General features: G+C 48.3%; 1 protein-coding gene across 2 annotated transcripts in view; it reads left to right on the forward strand.

The window, feature by feature from the left end:
• LOC309632092 (uncharacterized protein) overlaps window positions 1-17155 on the forward strand; it is a 259053-nt gene that overhangs the window by 176202 nt on the left and 65696 nt on the right. The gene's annotated exons all lie outside the window — the stretch shown is intronic.

Below are 17155 nucleotides of genomic sequence, written 5' to 3' on the forward strand. Positions count from 1 at the left end.
TGGAGGCTGCAGTCCCAAGACATTCTCTTGTAAAGCTCAAACCCTTTAGCTAGTATTGTGGGTTGAATTGTATGCCCCCGAATTAATGTTGTTGTCCTAACCCCTAGCACCTCAGAATGTGACCTTATTTGGAAATAGGGCAGTTGCAGATGTAATTAGTTAAGATGACCTCAGGCTGGAGTACAGTGAGCCCCTAATCCAATATGACTGGTGTCCTTAGAAAAAGAGGAACTTTGGACGCAGACATGCACACAGGGAGAATGCTATATGATGATCGGAGTTATGCTGCTATAAGCCAAGGAACTGCTAGGAGCTAGAGAGAGGCCTGGAATAGATCCTTCTTCCCTAGTGCCTTCAGAGGGACTAGGTGCCCTGCGACACCTTGATTTCAGAATTCTCCAGAACTATGAGACATATTTTTGTTGTTCTAAGTCTCCTAGCTTGTTGGAGCAGCTCTCAAAAACCAACAGGGCTTGGCGCTGGCTCTAGCTCCCTTTCCGCCCCTCCCCTACAGGAACTCTTTGCCTGAAACCCTGGTACCCAGGAAGTTATCTGTGGAATAACGTTTTTTTTTTTTTTTTTTTTTTTTTTAAATTTTATTTATTTATGTATATATGTATGTATGTATTGGCTGCGTCGGGTCTTCCTTGCTGCGCGCAGGCTTTCTCTAGTTGTGGCGAGCGGGGGCTACTCTTCGTTGTGGTGCGCAGGCTTCTCATTGCGGTGGCTTCTTTTGTTGCGGAGCACGCGCTCTAGGCGCACAGGCTTCAGTAGTTGTGGCGCGTGGGCTCAGTAGTTGTGGCTCGTGGGCTCTAGAGTGCAGGCTCGGTAGTTGTGGCGCACGGGCTTAGTTGCTCCGCGGCACGTGGGATCTTCCCGGACCAGGGCTCGAACCCGTGTCTCCTGCATTGGCAGGCGGATTCTTAACCACTGCGCCATCAGGGAAGCCCTAACGTTTTGTTTTGTTTTCGTTTCTGTTTTTGTTTTTTTGGAATAACATTTTGCATGGTTGTTTACTGGTCAGACTTCTCAGATTACAAGGAAGAGACACACAGAGAATCACGAGGAAATCTGGGCGCCTGGGGAGGCCGGGAAGACCACCCATTCGGCAGCCCAGTCACCCAGATCCTAGTTTTTCCCACAATAGGACGTGCAGAGGCTCCACACGGGACCCAGAGTGTGGCCCCTCAGGGAGCGAACACCCTGAGCTTAAGTGATTTTTCTCCATGGTAGTTTCCAGAAGTAGAGTGTGATGTGCCAGTGGCTTTCACTCAGGGCACACTCATCTACGGGGCTCAGTAAATTAATTAATATTCATAAAGCACTCAGAGCCGGGCTGGCACATCAAGAGTGCTATGTAAGCGTTCCCTCCTGACCCGTCTTAAGGGACGGCTTTCCTTGAGTTGCAGCTTTTAGACGATTGCTTTTGGGTCACACACTGAGCCCTGGTCCAGTTCTCAAGTTTGGTGTTTCCTCTTTAATAAACGTCCTTTACGAATGCTGGCACAAGGGGACATGGGAAAACCCACTTGGATTCCTTTTCTTAATCAGAAACTGTATATGTGGCTGGCAGTAAAGCCTTGATGGATGGATGGATGGATGGATGGATGGGTGGATGGATGAGTTTGCCTTCATGTAAGAAGGGAAAGTAAAGGTGAATTGCATGAAAGTAAAGGAGTGTGCATGTCTGGAGAGGGGAAATTTTGGAGGATGTAAGTATATGCTTGTGTGTCCTTTGGCCCTCCTCAAATAAGGACTACAAGATAGATGGAGATTTTATAGGTTTAATATTCCCTTGCAATGCCGTGTGCTTTACATCTGGGTAAAAGGAGCTATAAATCTCCCTAGGCTCGGGCTCTGCCTTTCTATCCTTCTCACTGAGATCTTACTTGGAAATACAGTTGAACAGTCAATGATGAATCATAGCGTCTGTGGAACAGCCCAGATAAGGAACAATTTGCATTTTCATGTGAAAATTTGCTCCTCTTGGCGCTTTCAATTTACCTTTAGAGCCACATTAATTCTGTTGCCGTAAACTACCACTCTGTGCCCAAGTCAGTGGGAGAGGGAGACTAAAGTGGGAGTTCTGCTTGGCTTTACAGGAGTGGGAAGTGCTCCCTTCGTGTAACATGGGGCATATGAGACCAAGCTGGTCCATGGAGAGCGCCTCTTGTAGCAGCTCCCCCGGGAAAGGTTGTAGCTTCAAACCCAGCTCGAATTCTCCTCCTCCATGCCTGTATGTCACTTGGTTAAAAATAAGCTAAACACACCAGGAAAAATGTTCTTAGCCTTCGCAGTGTTTCTTGAAGAGACCCAACTTCTGTCTGGATGTGTAGCTGCAGAAGTGTTGGGAGCTATTGAGACTTTAATTAGGATTGACCTTTGGATGAAGGTGACACTGTGGGAGGGCAGGAAAGAAACAATGCTCTTGATGACATTGTGGAGTCTCAATAACACCAGTTGAACCTGTTAAATGAAGGAATAGATGCAGTCACTACATATTTATTTATTTATTTATTTATTTATTTATTTATTATTTATTTATTTATTTATTTATTTATTTATTTATTTATTAATTATTGGCTGTGTTGGGTCTTCATTTCTGTGCGAGGGCTTTCTCTAGTTGCGGCAAGCGGGGGCCACTCTTCATCGCGGTGCGCGGGCGTCTCACTATCGCGGCCTCTCTTGTTGCGCAGCACAGGCTCCAGACGCGCAGGCTCAGTAATTGTGGCTCACGGGCCTAGTTGCTCCGCGGCATGTGGGATCTTCCCAGACCAGGGCTCGAACCCGTGTCTCCTGCATTGGCAGGCAGATTCTCAACCACTGCGCCACCAGGGAAGCCCACTACATCTTTTTTAAAAACAAAAAATTAAAAATAAAAATAAGCTAAACATAAATTGCTCCCCTCCTCCTCCCCTCAGTGCAGAGGAGATGCTCCCTCAGGTAGCTGTTTCTCCCTCTCTGTTTCAGGAATTTGATGCTTTGGTGGCAGCAAGCCTCATATGGCTCCTACAAATAGGGTCTTTGCTGGAGAATGATAGTCTTGGAGGAGCTCCCCTGAGGGCTGGATGAGCCCCCGAGCCCTCAGAGGAAACCATCGTCTGATGCTTGCCCCAGTGGTCACAGAGCCTTCAAGAGGCACCCTGTGGCCAAGGGGGACCAGTCTGCTCTGGCAGAAGATGAAACATGTCAAATGAAGACGGAGTCAACCCCAGTCTTGAAAAGTGGGGCTCCTCCACTATAATACCCCCAGACAAAGACATTTCACAGTCTGCCGCCCTCCCCTTCCTCAGCTTCTCCTGGCCTTCACAATCCAGGAAGTTCTTTTTTTTTTTTTTTTTTAAGACACCAATTGTACTTGAACATTTGTTACTTTTTTTTAAATTAATTAATTAATTTATTTATTTTTGGCTGTGTTGGGTCTTCGTTTCTGTGCGAGGGCTTTCTCTAGTTGCGGAGAGCGGGGGCCACTCTTCATTGCGGTGCGCGGGCCTCTCACTATTGCAGCCTCTCTTGTTGCGGAGCACAGGCTCCAGATGCGCAGGCTCAGTAGTTGTGGCACATGGGCTTAGTTGCTCCACGGCATGTGGGATCTTCCCAGACCAGGGCTTGAACCTGTGCCCCCTGCATTGGCAGGCAGATTCTCAACCACTGCGCCACCAGGGAAGCCCCAGGAAGTTCTTAATACTCATCAGAAACCCTTTTCTTTCTGCAGTGCAAATCCATTTCCTTGCCCGGAAGCAGAGAGTCAATCTTACACTCTTCTGAGTTTGCACATCCCTGCATTTCTTAAACAAATTCTCAGAATGCTATCAAATAAGTTAATGAGGAGCCTTGTAAAAGTGAGAATAATTTCTGTTTCTGTATCCTAATTTACATTTGTCCATTTCCTGAGGTTCCATCCTATTAAACTTTAATTTGCTCCCCTCTCATCAGGAGTCTGATATTGGAGATTTTCTTCACACAGTCAGAATCTCTTGGGCTCTAATGGATTACACTTAACCGGTAGGCAAGGTATATTTTGTCCCCGAAGTGATTTCCAGATTGGAAGATTGGTCTGAAGGAGAGGGCGAGAGTTTGGGTGATGGGAAAGCAGCGGTGATAGTTCTCTGACGTTGTTTATTTTTGTTTTAGTACTTTTTTCGTCCCATTTTGCAGCAGTTGTGGTTTGAGTGATTTTCTTCTATTACTGTCCCAGTTTCTGTACTTGTGAACTGAGGGGCAGGAGGTTAGGGGCTGGGTGTTCAATCCCACTCTCCTACTTGTATCTTTAAAATATACAAAGAAAGCGTGGAAATGGGGAATGCTTTTGGTTCCTTGGAAAGGAGTCCCAGAAAAGAAATATGTTGGATTGAACCATATAAAATCACCATTTTTAAAGGTCAAAAATGGTTGAATATTGCTGATTTCATATGGTTCAATCCAGTACAATCAAACCTCATTAATTCAGACTAATGCGAGGAAGGTTGGTCTGAATTTGCTGGAGTGCCACAAAAAAGTCTGAATTATGAGATCATTTTAAAGACATGCAGCTTTCCTGTACCCCAGCGCTGACAGTAACAGGAAGTATGTCAAAAAAATACTGTCTCTACAAGTCCATGGAGGGATGTCTGGTTAATAAAGACAATTTATAATGAGCCTACAAATACATTGGGTAAAGGGTGATTTAATCTAAGGTGTGCTTGAGAATGCTTGCGAAGTTTATTCTTTTAAGTAGCTTTAAATGGTTTCCTTCTGATTTACATATATGATTAGTTTCCTTCCTTCGAAGAGAGCAATTGGATGGCTGAAGTTTACTGTCTGAATTATTTCTTATTCCAAAATGGTGGATTCCAAATTAATGATGCTTGACTACTCTATTCCCAACCTCAAGGTTGGACATTAGGTTAATGAAAATCAATGGAGACTAGCTCTCAAGGATCAAGGAGGAGGAAATATACTTGACAAAAACATATGTGACATGAAAAATGAAGCTGGTTTTCTTGAATGCTTCATATACTGACTCTGAAGGCAGTTTCAGAGGCAAAGTTCCAACAGCGTTCAGAGTAATAACAGCAAACTTGAAAGGAGTCAGCCGCATCCTGCAGAACCGCTTCAAAGAGCAACGTAATGTGAACGGACAAATTCCAACCTTTTATGGTTTTAAAAAATGCTCTCATGTGCTCATTCTCCTAGGATAATATTTATTCCTTTAAAAATATTCTTAAAGTTTCCTTCTAAATAATAGCAATCTCCAGTGACATTTAAGTTTATCTGCAAGTGATTTTTATCCATTTTCTGCTTCCCTGAAACTCCAAGGGTATGCATGGATAGGTGGGAAGGTGACGGAAATGGAGCCAAGGATTGGTGACCAGCAGAGACAAAGATTGATAGGTTGTTTGATCCAATTGGGATTAGGTATAATCCTAATTTTCAGGAGTGTACCAGTGGTGTATGGCAAAGTCTGTCCTCACAGAGTTCCTTCTCTGGCTTGTGTGTCCTTCCGATTCAAGGGGGATATTCTTGAGGAAAATACTTCTTTCTCAGGATGAGTTGGTGTACATCCCACCTTACTTTTTCCTGTGCTGCCCTCTTTTGCTTTGAAATGTCAAATAGGGCTCAGAGGAGGGGCAGATCTGACTAGGCTACTGGAAGGAACTGACTCAGTTTTCAGTTAACACGTCTCCACTAAAAGGGGATATGAAATAAAAACGGGGCCAGAAAAAATATGGGTGGTTACTTAAGAAAACGAAACAGATCAGTGAGGGATTGGTTCTGTATCTTCATTGTGGTTACACGATTCTACGCCTTTGTCCAAAACGCGTAAACCTGTACGCCAGAAAGAGCGGGTGGGCTGGATGTAAATTAAAAGCAACTAAATAAATGTGAAACAAGACCAGTCCTTCCTTGGTAACCTGCAGAATGGATGCCCGCTTGGGGAGGTCTTCCGGGCACCTCTCCCAGCGCTGCCACTGGCCAGCACAGCAGGCCTGCCTCCGGGGCCGTGTCCCTGCCACAGGAGAAGGAGGGCCACAGTCTGAGTGTCCCTCTCGCTCCGCGTGAACTCCGTGCCGAGGAGGCTCCATCACAGCGCCGTGCCCAGCGGAACGAGAGCCCCACTGCTGCTGCTGGAATGAGCTTGATCTTGCACGCTGCTGTATGAAGTCCAGATACTCTGATCTTGTCCTTGTCAGAGTCGTTCAGTCAGGCGACACTCACTGGATGTCTGCCTTGTGCCGAGGACACAAAGTAGTGCTGGCACTCGGGCAGAGAAAGAAGACTCAGCCCCTGGGCTCGAGCTCCTCCAGTGGGGGAGGCAGCCTGTAAACAAGTGATTAGAGCAGGATGTAATTAATGCTAATAGAGGAGCAGGCACACTGCCCCGGGGCACGGGGGAGGGGTGACTCGCTCAGCCTCAAGTCACCTCCCTCCAGCTGCTCCAAGAGGGTTCCTGTGCTTTTGGGCCTGAAAAGAAAGAGGCTTTGCCCAAGAAGGCACTGATGCGTGGTCAGCTCAACGCATCATCACCCACACAGACACACTTCACACACATCATACACAATACAGCACACAGATGCAAGACATCACACACAGACACACACAACACATACAGACACGCATCACACACATATACACACATCACACACAGGCACAGACACAACACACATCACACTTCACAGACACACACATCACGATCATACACAAGACACACATCACACACAAACACACATCACGTACACACACATCACACAGACACACATCACACGTACATCATATACATCACACACATCACACATCACACACATCACACATCGCACACATCACACACATCACGTATTACACACAGAGAACATCCTCCCCACACAGACACACACATCACAGATATTACACACATGTGATACACACTACACAGACACACATCACACAGACACATCACAGACACACATCGCGATCATATAGAGACACTCACAGACATACACATCACACACAGCCACACACATCACACAACTATACACATATCACACACACAGAACACCCCCCCAAAGACACACACCACAGATACTACACAATCACACACATTACACACACAGACACGTATCACACACACACCCCTGAAGACCTCCTCTTCTCCTATAGGATGATTAATGTCAGCCCTGCCCCCTCCTCCTCGTGGACCACAAGGGAAACAGCCCAGGCGCAGCTTGAGTGGGTAACGCCCCTGGTGGGTTGGGTAGTGGTTGTGGGTGAATTTCTGCATCTCACTACGATCCTTCCTAGTGCCTTTTCCTCACAGGCTGCAGCAGTCTAGGCTGCCCGACAGTCACCATGGCAACGGTCTCTCTTGCCGTCTTCTATAGTGCAGGGTGCTTCCTTGCCGGAGTACTGGCCCCTGACCAGCGCCTAGCCAAGCCGCAGGCTCTGTGTCCGCCTCTTTGGGTTGTTTCAAGGCCTTAGTTTTTGTGCCAGGTCACAACAGCGGATTGGGAGCACGTGGAGTTCTGCTTGTCCAGACCTGATCCCCCAGCTTCCTGTTAGTTTCAGGAGCTGCTGACAGTAGCTGCTCTGACAGAAGGTGACTGAAGAGGTCCTGGATATTCAGACTGTCAGCTGCCAAGGACAAGGTGGCCACGCCAAAGAGATGAGCTGGGAGCTAGTGCTGGACAAATTAGAGCATGTTGATTGCAGGGTAACCAGGATGGCAAAGAGACTGATGTGAGGAGTGAACAAAGGAGCCAGTGATGCAGGGATGCACAGACTGAAGGAGGAAAGTATCATAGGGAACAACCCCACTGACCAGGTATTGTATAGAAAAGGGAGCAGAAGCTGTCTATGGGGCATCTTTAGTATCTCTTGGGCCAAATGATTGGTAGAGAAAAGGCCACAGAAATTGCTTCTCCTTCCTCGTGCTTCTGAAAAGTCTCCTAAGCCTTTCAAAGGTGGAAGGCGCTGCCTTTGAGCAAGTGAGCTCCTCGTCAATGCAGATAATCAAGCAGAGGCTAGGTGACCTTGGGTGGGCATTCAAGTATGGGATGCACCTTAACTGTCTCATCCAAACCTGACTGGTCTTGCCATTGTCCTGCGAGTAGCTGTGACCCCCATGGTGCCCACTTTCTTCCCTGTGAAATGAGGGGTGGGACCAGAGCTTGACTCAGACCTCTGTATGCTTCACAGCCCTGTGTTCAGATCCCATTTTTTAAACCTGATTCTGACTACATGACACCTAATTTTATAGGTTTAAAGCACTTCCGATTGTTCTGAGCACTTTCCTATTCATGATTTTATGATCTCTTCCCCATTGCTCTATGAAGTACATAGAGCAGGTATGATCACAGAGGCAGAGAAGGTTCTGCCTTCTGAAGGCTACCAGTAAGTTAGCAGTAGAGCCAATGCAGAGGCCAGGTCTTGGGTGTGCCAGCCCACCGTCCATTCTTGCCCATGGCATGTTCACTGGGCAGTTTAGCCTGTGGAGAGAGGTTATCAGCAGTACCGTGAAAATAAAAAAAATAAAAGTCTGGCTGTCGGTTGCTTTCAACTTTGAGTTTGCTGCTAAACTCCGAGACACAAAGTTGCTAACTATATGTGCGTGAATACATGGGTTATGTAAAAGTGATTTGTGCCCATGGATCTGGGTGGGGTATAAGTTGAATAATAAAAGTGTCTAATAAACTTGAACTGGTCTCCCTTAAAACTTGTCGTGGCAGTGCTGAGAAGGGAGGGGCTGTCTACTGGGTCTGCTTGGTATTGGATCCAAGCTGAAAATTCAACAGGCGTATGGAAACATCAAATAAGATCTCACTGCTCTAATTCTTTATTCAGGCCCCTGGGGGATAATGCGTCCAGTGCAACAACACAGTATCCCTGTGTGCTATTGTAAATCCCCTTTCTCTGCCTTTTTATTTATTTATTTTTATATTTATTTTTGGCTGTGTTAGGTCTTCGTTTCTGTGCGAGGGCTTTCTCTAGTTGCGGCAAGCGGGGGCCACTCTTCATCGCGGCGCGCGGGCCTCTCACTATCGCGGCCTCTCTTGTTGCGGAGCACAGGCTCCAGACGCGCAGGCTCAGTAGTTGTGGCTCACGGGCCCAGTTGCTCCGCAGCTCGCGGGATCTTCCCAGACCAGGGCTGGAACCCGTGTCTCCTGCATTGGCAGGCAGATTCTCAACCACTGCGCCACCAGGGAAGCCCTCTCTGCCTTTTTAAAAATCACTGTCTCTTTCTTTTAATAAATCCAACCAGAGCAATGAACGCAAATGTGAAACCGTACAGTATATGTGTATCTGCTGGACTCGTCAGTGGATGATGGCCTTGCCCGTGGGAAACTGTCCGCGCTGACCTATCCTTTGTCTCCAGCTGAACTGGCATAATGATGAATCTTGCAGCACCCTACTCTTTCTTTCCGGGGGCTCCGATGACCTTTCCTCTTCTTCACCAGCTCTTGGTAAAGCGGGAGGAAGAGCACAGCCCTCCTGTTCCGCTTAGGATTTGTAACCTGGAGCCTGAGGCTTGTTCACCTGTGTGGTGTAGGGACAGTGACTCAAGGGTCGAAGGAAGAGAAACAGGTGATGGAAGGAGGAGACTCACCAGGCAGGCCAGCCGTCTTGCCTTCGGGAGGGGCCAGAGGTCTTTGGGAACAGGTGGGACTGCGGTCCAAGCTGGACTCGGGGTGGGCAGCCTCCGTGGTGGTGGCGGAGAAGCCGCACGTGTGGGAGGCCGCGGAGTCCCGGACACAATGTGTTGGGGAGCCATGAGGTCCTGGTCCTTCCTCAGGATTTGCGTTGCGTCTACTCACCTTAGATGCTGGAAAAGTTGGGGCCGGGTGGCAGAAGGTGAGCTGCCGGGGAGACAGAGACACCAAGCTCTGGCTTGGTGGGACTGTCCTACTGGCCTAAGCAAAGCCCAGGAATGCTGTCTTCGCTCTCCTCACTAAAGCTCTGGCTTCTTTTCCTAGTCAGAGCCATACAGGGTGATCTGGTCTTCCCTGGAATCATCCTAACATTGACGAGGTCACTGCTGCAGCGCCCCTCCCAGATGGCCTTTCAGTGTCTGCTTGCCCACTTCCAGGATCCCAGCCCACCCAGGGGCCCTGGCCCGCGTTGGCTAGATCCAGTGTTAGAAAGTCCCTTCCTTATGTGGAGCTGAACTCCACTGCCTTTCATCGTCCACCATTGGTTCTAGGTGTTAAGCTGGAGCTACGTGACATAAATCCAGTCACCCCCATGGGCCACCTCCTCAAACGTTTAAAGATGGATGTCCCATCTCTGCTGGGTCTTCTCTTCTCCCGATGTGGTTGTCAGACCCCTCACCACCTGGTCACCCTGCTCTAGGGGTGAATCAGTTAGTTAGTCTTTGCTGTGTCTGCACTGTGGAGCACAGGTGTGAACGCCAGTCTGCACTGAAGGAGGTTTCTCATCCTTGGCAAGCAGGTCAGACCCCTGAGAGGACCACATCTGCTTTCCAGGATAGGCTTTGGCATAGACATTCCTGCCCAGCCAGCCTTCCGCATGAGAAGGAGGAGGAGGCAAAGCCTCTGAGGGTAGAGCCCTAGAGAGTAGCACCCATGAGGACCAGACCTGGGATCGGAAGCCAGGACACTGCTCCCCTCCCCAAAGACCCAGCGTTCCCATCAGCGATAGACTTCCGTCTTCCCAATTTGAGTGGCCTGGATCCTTCCCAGAATCAGTGCAGGGCTCCCGGAGGGCACAGCGTCCACCGATCTCCCCTCAAGCCACTCTTCCACTCAGGATGTTTAAAATGGCAGGCACGACTGTGATGACCTCACCCCGGTGGCGTGAGGCTGACTCATGCAGTGTCTTTAAGCCGACTGAGCTCATTGAGAGCACGGCCAGACAATGCTGGCTGAAGGAGACTCAAGTCTTCTGCTGTCATCCTTGCTGTAGTTTCTTGAATGGTTTATTGGAAACAATCTTCAATTATACCGAAAGGCTGCAAGTACAGTGCAAAAAACTTGCTTCTTCCTCAACTATTTCAGAGTATGTTGCTGACATGAGGCCCATCACCCATGAATACTTTAGTTTATATATTCTACAAACAAGGACATGCTCTTACGTGACCATAAACAGTCATCGAAGGCAGGAAGTGACCTGATTCATTACTAACACTTAATCCTCAGACCCCAGTGAAGTTTGGCCAGCTGCCGCAGTGATGATCTTTGGAGTAAAAGGATCCAGTGGGGGGGTCACACACTGCGTTTCGTTGTCGTGTCTCCCTAATCTCCTTCACTCTGGAACAGGTTCCCGGTCCTTTCTTAACTTTCCGGACATTGACACTTTCGAAGACTCCAGGCCAACTCTTTTGATTAATGTCCCTTACACTGGGTTTGTCTGATGTTTCCTCGTGATTAGATTCAGACTATGCATCTTTGGCAGGAGTTTCATAGAAGTGAGGCTGTGCCCTTCTCATTGCACCTTATCAGTCATCCCAAGATTCTGATTTGTCCCAGACTTGGTGATATGGACTTTGATTACTTTTGTTTAAGGTGGTGTCACCAGCCTTCTCCATGGCAAAGTTACTCTTTTCCTCTTTGTAAGTAACCATGTGTGGAGATGCGTTGAGATTAGGTAAATATCCCATTCCTTATCAAACTTCAATTTATTCATTTATCTATATCAGGATGAACTTGTGTTTCATATTTTATTCAATGGATTGTACCTTATTATTATTATGTCTTTTGATGTTGAAATTGTCTCAGAGTTGCCCGGTGGGAATCCCTTCAAGCTAGCTTTAGTGTCCTTTTCACAAGTCCCCATCATTCTTTGAGTGCTTCCTTACTTCCGGTAAAGTAAGATATTCCAAATTCGTATTGTACTTTCCCTGCCCCTGTCTGGAATGAGCCCATTTTTCAGGGAGCCCTGATTCCTTTCAGTGGAGAATGATATTTAGAAACCAAGATCTAAGGGCTAGGTGTGCTCATTGGTACTGGGGTGGCTCCCAGACCCTCTTGGTGGACAGAGTGGAGAAATAATGTGCATGTATGTCTACACATAAAATGGCATGTGTATTTATATGTTTCTCTAACTAAATATTAAAAACCATCAGTTCACATAGATACCCCTAATTCCAATCTAACACCTCAGGATTCACATTAGTTTTCATCCTTTTTATGCTTGTAGCTTCCTTCTCTAACAGTGGGAAATCTGGCTCCTGTTTATCTTTCTTATTTGATCAATCTCCCCTTATGTAATCTTCCATTGACACCATCACCCCTTCCTGGCACAGATGCCCTCCTTATCCTTCCTGGCCTCCCAGCCTGTCCCAGGCTGTCCCCCTAACCTGGTGAGGAAGACCCTCCCAATCCTCTTAGGTACCCATACCCCTCGCCTGGCTGCCCCCTCCTGGGACTCCCTCCTTACCCTCTGGAGCTCCAGCATCCCACACCAGGCTCCCCCTGTGGCCCTCATCCCATGCAGGAACCTCTCACAGAGCTCAGGCTTCAGACCCTGAGCTGAGCTGTTCCTTGGTTGGGTCCTCCTCTCCACACTTGGGCTCCAACACTTGGCTCTGGACCACTGTGTCTCCCCAGTGCTGTGGCACAGGTGCCCACTTTTCTAGGACGCCCCCCCCCGCCCCCCCTCCCCGGGTGGTTTGTGGCCTGAATAGTTCAGGAAGAAAAAGAATAGGAAGAAAGAAGAGACGCTGCATCTGGGATTCTTTTTTTTGTTTTTGTTTTTGATGTTTGTTTGTTTTTTTAACATCTTTATTGGAGTATAATTGCTTTACAGTGGTGTGTTAGTTTCTGCTTTATAACAAAGTGAATCAGTTATACATATACATACGTTCCCATATCTCTTCCCTCTTGCGTCTCCCTCCCTCGCACCCTCCCTATCCCACCTCTCTAGGTGGTCACAAAGCACCAAGCTGATCTCCCTGTGCTATGCGGCTGCTTCCCACTAGCTATCTATTTTACATTTGGTAGTGTATATATGTCCATGCCAGTCTCTCACCCTGTCACATCTTACCCCTCCCCCTCCCCATATCCTCAATTCCATTCTCTAGTAAGTCAGAAAGAGAAAAACAAATACAGTATGCTAACACATATATATGGAATCTAAGGAAAAAAAAAAAGTCATGAAGAACCTAGTGGCAAGACGGGAATAAAGACACAGACCTACTAGAGAATGGGATTCTTAACTGCTGTCACCAGGGGGTCCTCCCTGCTCTGTTCAAATGAAAAGCTCGGGACAGCTGCCTGGCAAATGCTGGATTTGTAAAGGCCTGTGAGCAGGGCAACCTGCACTTCGGCACATTAAGGTGAAGTGCAGTGGGGACTGAGGCGGCCTTTGGGTAATATGTAGATTATCCCATTCTGAGGCACATTAACGAAGTGCTAATTGTGCTTTCTGAATGCAGTTTGGTGCCAGTTGCAGGAATAACTCTGGCACCTGCTTGGACTTTAGACTTGCAGATTAACTCAAATGGAAAGAGTAGCAAAACAGGGAATAATTTGTTCTCTAATAAGCCACTTGGAAGCCAACTCATTTCTACAGTTGGTGTCAGAAAAGTGCAGCCCAGTGATTGGAACAGGAAGCTGTGTATCTGGTGTGCGGGGTTCTGTGTTGTTTGTGCCAACTTGCTGAACAGTCCCCCTCACTTTGCATCCATTGGCCTCAGTTTACCTTCCCACTCTTAGGGATGAGAAGAATTTTATTTACGTAGGACAGATTGGATCCAGAGAGCTCTGTTTTCTGTCCTGGTCACTTGTACTCATGTGGACAGCTCCAGTAAATTTGATGAGAAGGCAGAAGGGCAGGAAACGGGTATCTGCGTTTATGGGCGATTCTCTCAGGATGTGATTCTCGAAGTGGGGTCCCTGGACCAGCAGCGTTGCCATCAGCTCGCAGCTGGTTGGAAATGCAAATCCACAGGTCCCCCCTCCCCCCACCCCAGGCCTACTGAATCAGAAGCTGGGGCTGGGGCCCAGCGGTCTGTGGTTTAAAAAACCTGTGGCGTGATTTCTGATGCACACCAAAGTTCGCCATGCGCTGATTGCTCTAGGAAATGTGGCCCAGTTCAGTCACGCAGGGTTTACCGAGCATTTACTACTAAGTTACTCAGCATGTGGTTCCTGAGGTCCTACTGTGTGCCAGTAGTGGGGCTGAATTACGAACAAGGCAGCCATGGTTCCTGCCTTCCCGGGGCATGTTGTCTCATGACTGATGCATTGAACAAGCAAACAGGTGGGATGCTAGGAGTGAAACCGCAGGCGCTTGGAGGGAGAATCGTGGAGGGTTTCTGGTTTAGTTACACAGGGGAGCCAGGGATGGCTACTCGGAGCAAGTGACATCGACACAGCAGCCGTGCTCCCCAGGAAGCCATGGAGAGTTGGCTGGAGGGAGGAACAAGGTAGGGAAGTTTGTGAACCCTCCTGTATCCGCGGAGGCAGCCAGAAGAGTGCTGGCTTGAAGCCCAAGATGCAGGAACGGGAGTGCGGGCTGAGTCTCTCCTTCTTCCTTTCCTCGCCAGCCGTTGCTCTGAGATGACTTTGGAGGAGGGGCTGTGTCTCCCTGGCTTGGTGGGGGACGGGGGGATGGGGGCGGGGGGGGGCAGCTCTGTTTATTATCCAGCCGGCGGAGATAACATCATCATCATTTTCCAGGGGCCAGATATGTGCAATATTAAAAAAGAAATCATGTGATTTGCTGACAGTACTTAATGGGTAATTCAAGGGGCCTTATTATTCCTATACATCATGTCTGGCTTGTGACAGGCAGCAGGGTTTCTGGCACAGAGGGGAAGCTCACGTGCCTTCAGTTTGGGTTTTTCCTTCCTTCCTGAGGTGACAACCGGCATCCAAGTCCCTATTTGAATGGCTGGTCCCTGAAGCTTCGTCAGGGGCCACTTGGTGCTGAGGTGGGTATTAAGGACGCAGTGGAGAGGGGCGCGGTCTCTGAAGGTAGGGGGCTGGCCCGCTGCTCTGTTGGTGGTTGAATAATGTTGATCAGCCCAAGGTCTCTGACAGAGAAAGCTGCCAGAGATGCTGTTCCCAAACCCGCTGACTGCTGACCATGTGGGCAGAGGACAGTGTGCTTACATTTTTAGCAGAGTTGGGTCAGAGGCTGTCTTTTTGTTTTGCGATGAAGGGCACATATTCCTCCCCAGCAATATTTCTCACAATGCGTGTATGTGGATGGGGGCTCCTCTTATCCGCTTGGGGGGCACTCTTGACCTTTGCTTCCCCGACATGGTGCCTGGCAGATGAAAAGACAGCTATGGGATGCCTGGATGGATGAATGGATGCAGCAGAAGAATTGGGAGTTGCCCTAAGGGTCAAGGGGCCGGGTCTTTAGAGCGGGGACAGAGTCTCCTCCCAAAGAGCACAGCACATCAGGGCAGTTTTCCTGTGCTTGGTTGCATTATTCTGCCCCTGTTATATACGGAGACCCAGTTAACGGGTTCCTGAGCTTTTGGAAAGGTGGTCTCAGTGGCGAAGTGGCATTCGCCTGGCACTGTGCCTGGTGCACGTCAGGCTTTCAGAAGCTGTTGCTGAATTAATGCAATCAATCATGTTTTTCTTTGAGGTCAGGGATTATTATTTCTAATACAGTCATCTTCCCGGGGCTCCCCCTGGCTGTGTGGATAGGGGCTGCTGGGCAAGGCACACTGCAGAGTGGGGAACCCTTGCTCACTTCCTTCTCTGCAGGGAATGTCACAGGCAGTGTTACAGGGAAGGATGGCCTAGCAAGGACAGAGGACATGAACGCTTTCTGGGCTGCCCCAGTGCTTTTCCGTCATTCCTCACTTCCATACCTTGTGCAGTTTTTGCACCTTGGAAAACAAATATTGCCTTGTCTGTTTGTCTACACCGGCACTTCTGCCCAGGATACTGCCCAGCTAACCATCCTTGAGGCCAGGGGAGCTAGAAATTGTGCCTTTTTAACCCCATGATTGGGAAATTCTGACCATGTCTGCCATTCCTCTTACCTCTTGGTCATCGTGAAGGAGGCTAGGAAGGCCCATTTGTATATGGAGATAAGCTGGCGTGAGATAAAAATATATCTGCACAGCATTATTCTCTCTCTTTTTTTTTTTTTTACAGTGTGCCAGTATGTTACATGCATTATATTCTTTCTTTTTTTTTTTAACATCTTTATTGGAGTATAATTGCTTTACAATGGTGTGTCAGTTTCTGCTTTATAACAAAGTGAATCAGCTATACATATACATATATCCCCATATCTCTTCCCTCTTGCATCTCCCTCCCTCCCACCCTCCCTATCCCACCCCTCTAGGCGGTCACAAAGCACCGAGCTGACCTCCCTGTGCTATGCGGCTGCTTCCCACTTGCTATCGATTTTACATTTGGTGGTGTGTATATGTGTCCGTGCCACTCTCTCACTTTGAAAACAAAGTGGTCACGAGGAGCCCAGGGGCAGGATGGGAATAAAGATGCACAGCACCATTCTTAATAGCCAGAGGCGGAAGCAACCCGAGTGTCCGCTGACGGATGGATGGATGGATGGACAAAATGTGGTCTGTACATACCATGGAATATTATTCAGCCATAGAGGGAGGAATTCTGACAAATGCTATAACGTGGATGAACCTTGGAGATATCACGCTAAGTGATGTAAGCCAGACGTGAAAGGACAAATACTGTGTGATTCCACTTATATGAGGCCCCTAGAGCCGTCAAATTCGTGGAGACAAAAAGTCAAATGGTGGTTTCTGGGGGAGGGGAGAATGGGGAGTTAGTGCTGAATGGGTGCAGAGTTTCAGTTGGGGAAGACAGAAAAGTTGGGGGGATGGATGGTGGTGATGGGTGCACAACAATGGGAGTGTACAGAACGCCACTGATCTGTACCCTTAAAAATGGTTAAAATGATCAATGTAATGTTGTGTGTATTTTACCACAATTTTTAAAAAGTCTGCAGGGGGGCAAGTTGGTGCTGCCGGTCGGGCCTTCTAGATGCAGATGCTGGGGTGGAGTTTGGGCTGCAGGGTGACTTTGGGGATCCACACTTCTGAAGGAAGGGGGAGGAGGTAGGTTTGGGAAGAGGAGGACGTTGGACTGGATCTGGGGTGCGGGCCCCAAAGCCTGGGGCTCTGGACCGAGAACTACTCATCAGGCAAAAGGACCTGGCCTTTGATACCTGTGCTTCGCTCATCCCCCGACCTTGTGGGCTCGGTGCCCTCAGCTGAAGCTGACCTCGACCACAGAAG

The sequence above is a fragment of the Balaenoptera borealis genome (assembly GCF_965194805.1).
Source record: "Balaenoptera borealis genome assembly, chromosome: 7".
NCBI lineage: Eukaryota > Metazoa > Chordata > Mammalia > Artiodactyla > Balaenopteridae > Balaenoptera > Balaenoptera borealis.